Source organism: Alnus glutinosa, chromosome 2, assembly GCF_958979055.1.
Source record: "Alnus glutinosa chromosome 2, dhAlnGlut1.1, whole genome shotgun sequence".
NCBI classification, from domain to species: Eukaryota; Viridiplantae; Streptophyta; class Magnoliopsida; order Fagales; family Betulaceae; genus Alnus; species Alnus glutinosa.
In genome coordinates this window covers 18,011,647-18,017,842 of record NC_084887.1, presented here as the reverse complement: position 1 = coordinate 18,017,842, position 6,196 = coordinate 18,011,647, and positions in this window count along the sequence as shown.

Sequence of the window (6,196 nt, the reverse complement as noted above, 5' to 3'; positions counted from 1 at the left end):
ATAGGATAGGGCTATGTTGAGGGTGTCGAACCTCAAGGACTGCGTAGGTATTATTATCAAGCTTATCGAGATTAAATATAACTTAATTTAAAATATGTTTGATTTTTGTTTTCTTAAAATAAATGCATAAAAGTAAAAGACATAAATTTAAAGATAGTAGGGATGAGATAAAGAATAGGGGATTGATTTCACCACTCACCGCATAACAATGGTCAATCGTAAATTAATAAGGAAAATTCATACTATGCATGATAAAGGACTCGTCTCACTCGAGTAGTCAAGAAATTACCTCTAAAGAATAAGTATAATCCATCTTCGGTTGGCACGGACCATCCACCTAACCACTAAGATGCGGTACGACCCGTCTTCCCTAGGCATGGACTAGCTACGTCTTTAATAGGATATACACACAATCAATGGAATAGTATAACCCATCTTCGGTTGGCACGGACTGTCTACCTAAATTACACTAAACTAGGGTGTAGTACAATCCGTCTTTCCTAGGCATGGTCTATCTAATCCTCTTGATCATATATCAATTAAAACCGTTGTATAACAATCATTCACATAATCACAGAAAATATGAAGGATTGAGTCCAATCAATATAAAAGACTTTCTAAGACAAGATAAGAAATTCATAATGATTGAATATAAACATTAAAATCAATTCTCACAGTTATACAACCATCATGCATAGAGAAAATCTCAAACTAAAATACAATTAAACCATTGTTACTTGGAAAGGGCTACATCAACACCCTATTAGAAATTTAGCCGCTCATCGTAGTGCTGGGATGGCCTCCTGCCATGTTCTTCTTCTCTTCAACTTGTCAGGCCTCCAAGAAGAATTTTGTCTAAAGCTAAGCACAAGCCCAAGCACCAAGCACACACTCTCTTGAAGCTTAGGGGTCTATTTATAGGGAGCACACAAGTCCTAGAAGCCCTTGGAATTCCATAAAAATCGCTCTTGAGTCTTCTTGTCCAAGTAGGAGATTGAAACTTCAATCCAAGTAGGAAAAGGATTCCAAATTCGGCCAGAATTGCGGTCCTTTATTGCGAAGCGATTTTGATATATTAAACGTCCGAATTTGGGAAAGTCTATTTCTGACATATTTGTTGAATATTTTATTAGCTTTCCAACGCTACCAATTTTATTGCAATCCGATGTCTGACGCAAAAGTTATGATTCAAACACTGAGACATATGCAGAATCCAAATTTGAATCCAATCCGATTTTGACTCTTGTTGAGAAATTCCGATTTAATCCTCCACTTGATTTGATTAAACTTAACCACATCATATAGGTATTCTATTATGATTGGTTAAGCTTAAACATATCTTCTAAGTCTTCTCAAAGTGTACTTTAAGCCTAAAATTAACGGAATTAATTGTATCTTTATTTAAAACCTGAAAACATTAAAAGAACACAAAATCAAACAAATAACAATGCTAAAGAATTAACATATATAAGTTAAGGGGCTTGAATGTGCAACATTCGACGCTTATCAATATCCACTATTCAGAAGACAAAGCTAGATACAAAGCAATAACACTCACATACCCCTGATGCAGTAGTCGTACCTTGCTCTCTGACGTGTAACCCAACACGAACGCTTCCCAACCAGGTTACCTACCTAAAGGGGTCTTCAATGGAATTCTTTACCTTAGGGCCAACCCCAAAGATAGACTTCACAACTGATCAAATCACACACTTGGCAAGGCTTTAGAGGAAATATCACGTCTCTAAGCTGTAGAGAATTCACCACCGAATTTTGTGTTGAAAGCATGCTTCAAGCCTCTTATTTATAGGCTTTGGAAACCCAAAATCGACTCAAAAACGAAGTCTGAAACACACGTGTCCGGACAGGAGCCAAGGTCGTCCGGACGGGTCAAGTTTTTCTCGTCCGAAAAGTAATTCTGGAATTTTTTGCAGGGCCGTCCGGACAGGCAAATCTTTCCATCCGTATGGAGGCCGTTCGGACACTTATAGGGTCCGTCTAGATGCTCAAATTACAGCATTTTTTCTAAGCTTTCCAACGATGCCGATTTCGTCCCAATCCAATATTTGAGTAAAAAGTTATGACCAAAATACCGGAAGGTGTCCGGAAGGCTTGACCGAGCGTCCGGAGGGTGTTGCCCTAGTGTCCAGACGGTTGCACTTCGGCTGCACGAAATTACCATAATAAGGCTTGGAGCATCCGGACCTTGAAGGCTAACGTCCGGACGGTTGAACTAGTGCACGCAATTTCCATATATGAAGCTTGATCGTCCAGACCATGAAGGCTGACGTCCGGACGGTTGAACTTGGTATGCACGTTCTTGACTTATAGAGGACATCGTCCGGACAGGATCACACATCGTTCGAACGGTAGCAGTAGTCTTCCCATAACTGTGTCTTGAGGCAGAAACCCTATTTCTTGTCAAACATTGAATGGCGTCCGGACGGTATAACCACGTCGTCCGGACGGATGCACTGGAACACTAGGATTTTCTCGAACTCTGAAGAGCGTCCGGACGATTTGCCATTACGTCCGGACGGATGCAATCTTGAACTGATCGAAGCTTCTAGACACTGATGGGCGTCCAGACGGAAAGATCTCGTCGTCCTGACGGATGTTGCTGACTGATGAGCGTCCGGACGGAATACCACGTCGTCCGGACGGCTGACAGGGAACCGAAATAAATCCTTGAAAACTTCACAGAATCTTCTCGAAGAACATAGCTGAAGAGTAGACTCTGGATAAAACAACATCCCTGTGAAAGCAGCAACATTACATAGAAGTGATTTTGTCCAACAGAATGCAGCCAACACAAAAACTAACAATATGCATAAAAGTAAAAGACATAAATATAAATAGAGTAGGGATGAGATGAAGAATAGGGGATTGATTTCACCACTCACCGCATAACAATGGTCAATTATAAATTAACAAGGTAAATTCATACTATGCATGATATAGGGCTCGTCTCATTCGAGTAGTCAAGAAATTACCTCTAAAGAATAAGTATAATCTATCTTCGGTTGGCACGAACCATCCACCTAACCACTAAAATGTGGTACGACCCGTCTTCCCTAGATATGGATTAGCTACGTCTTTAATAGGATACACACAATCAATAGAATAGTATAACCCATCTTCGGTTGGTACGATCTGTCTACCTAAATTACACTAAACTAAGGTGAATACAATCTGTCTTCCCTAGGCATGGTCTATCTAACTCTCTTGATTATATGTCAATTAAAACCGTTGTATAACAATCATTCACACAATCATAGAAAATATGAAGGATTGAGTTCAATCAATATAAAAGACGTTTTAAAACAAGATAAGAAATTCATAATAATTGAATATAAACATTAAGATCAATTCTCACAGTTATACAACCATCATGCATATAGAAAATACCAAATTAAAATACAATTAAACCATTGTTACTTGGAAAGGGCTACATCAACACTTTATGACGAATTTAGCCACTCATCGTGGTGCTGGGAGGGCCTCTTACTATGTTCTTCTCCTCTTCAACTTGTCAGGCCTCCAAGAAGAATTTTATGTCTAAAGCGAAGCACAAGCATAAGCACAAGCACAAGCACAATTTCTCTTGAAGCTTAAGGGTCTATTTATAGGGACTAGGAGAGGCCTAGAAACTCTTGAAATTCCATAAAAATTGTCTATTGAGTCTTCTTGTCCAAGTAGGAGATTAAAACTTCAATCCAAGTAGGAAAAGGATTCCAAATTCGTCCAAAATTGCGATCTTTTATTGCAGGGCGATTTTGACATAGTAAACATTCGAATTAGGGAAAATTTATTTTTGACATATTTGTTTCATTTTTTATTAGCTTTAGCTTTCCAACGCAACCAATTTCATTGCAATCAAATATCTAAGCCAAAAGTTATGATCAAAACACTGTGACATGTGCAAAATCCAAATTTGAATCCAATCCGATTTTGACTCTTAGTAGAGAAATTCTGATTTAATCCTTCACTTGATTTGATTAAACTTAACCACATCATATAGGTCTTCTATTATGATTGGTTAAGCTTAAACATATATTCTAAGTCTTCTCAAAGTATGCTTTAAGCCCAAAATCAATGGAATTAATTGCATTTTTATTTAAAATCTGAAAACAATAAAACAACACAAAATCAAACAAATAAAAATGCTAATGAATTAACATATATAAGTTAAGGAGCTTGAATGTGCAACATTCGACGCTTATCAAGTGCTATGGCGGATAAAATGATGACGAAGTACAATAAGTATTGGGGGGGATCTTGATAGGGTTAACTTATTGATGTTTGTTGCGGTTATATTTGATCTACGAACCAAATTGGGGTCATTAGAATTTGGTTCAAAGATGTTCTTAGTGTGAGTAATGTACTAATATGATGAAAAAATTGAGGGATCACCTTAAAAAATTATTTGATCACTTCAACGTCGGAGAAAGTTCATCTCAAGTTGAACATGGTAGTGTATTTCCTCAAGGTTCCTCAATGAATGTAGAAGAAACTGAGAATTTTTTACTTCACTTCATGAATAAGTTTCATAAGTACCTAATTTCTAAAAGTGATGTTCAAAGCAAATCGAAGATAGATTGGTATTTGATGGAGGAGGTTGAAAAATCGAATGCTAATTTTGATATTTTAAATTGGTGGAAGGTGAATTCAACCAAATTTCCAATACTTGCCCAAATAGCACATATTGTGTTGTCTATTCCCATTACAACAGTTGCTTTAGAGTCGGCCTTTAGCACTGGAGGGCGTGTGTTGGGTCCTTTTCGAAGTTCATTGGCCCCAGGAACGGTTGAAGCATTGATATGTGCACAAAACTAGTTAAAATCAAAACCCTTAAGTAGTGGCAATGGTTATGACACAGAGATGGTTGATGATGCTGAAAATTATAAGTTCGATTAAGGTAAGCTTTATATTATTCACTTCTTTATTTTGCTATTTACAAATTCTAATTATCGGTTTCAATTTAGACTTATTTATTTTTTTGTTTCATTCTTTGTAGAAATAATTTTGAAGAACATCAATATTTTACTTGAGGAGGATTAGTGACCTGAAGTTGAATTTTACTTGGTGGCTGTTATCTGCTGGATTTTGTTGCTACTTGCTAGGAGCCCAGGCCTAGAGGTATAGTGATTTGTTGGTTACTAACCTATATTTTGTAACTTCTTTTTTTTTATTTTTTATTTTATTTTATTTTATTTTTTTATTTTTTATTATGTATCTTAAGTTTTATGTGTGCTACTAACTTGGCTTGTTTGTATTGTACTGCTGGATTTATTCATCTGTCTGGGTATGCTTGTTTGGATGAGTTGCTGCACTGGGGGTGTTCTGCATATTATGGAGCTTGTTAGTTGCCGTACTTGTTTTAGATTCCTGTTGGCTGCTGCCATGACTAAGAAGACCTAGAATGGGAACTCTCTCTCTCTTTTTTTCATCTTCTTTTTTTAAATGGTCCCCATGAATTATTTTTCCCTACTATTAGTATTTAGTAAATACAAAATTGGTCGATTGTATGTTAAGAAATACCTGGGGCTTATTTTTTTGCATTTTGATTATTTAAGTTTTGCATTCTTTATTAAAAAAAAAAGGCAATAATTTTTATGAAAACTGTAATTTTTTTTTTACAAAAAAAAAGTTTTTTTTTTTTTCCTAAAAAAAGCAGTATTTTTTGCAAAACAATACAAAAGAAAATTACAAAAATGCCATGCACAAAAATACCTCCCCGCCCTACTCTGCCCCAACCCAAGACTCGCGGATACAATACATTTTTATTGGGCCACGGGTAGGGTTTTGAAAACCTGCAGGGTGTGGATTCGGGTGCCAAAATGGCGAAAATCTGCCCTACCCCAATTCGTGCCCAACCTTAACCGTAATGTTTTTCTTTTTTAATAATTTTTTATTTTTTATGCACCTTTTCCCCACAAGGAGGCAAAAAAAAAAAAAAAAAAAAAAAAAAAAAAATCTCAATCCAACTATTTATTTCGACAAATACCAACTATTTGACCTAAAGAGACCCCCTAAACAAAACAAAATCCGGCCCACGAGTGACCGGAATCTCACGGGCCGGTCACCACTCCCTTAAGATTTCAGCAACACGTAGATCCCACCCCTACCCCTGAAAACACTTATGGGCTGTGATGCGGTGACAGTAAGTAACAGCGGAGTTAGGTTAGAGTCGCCC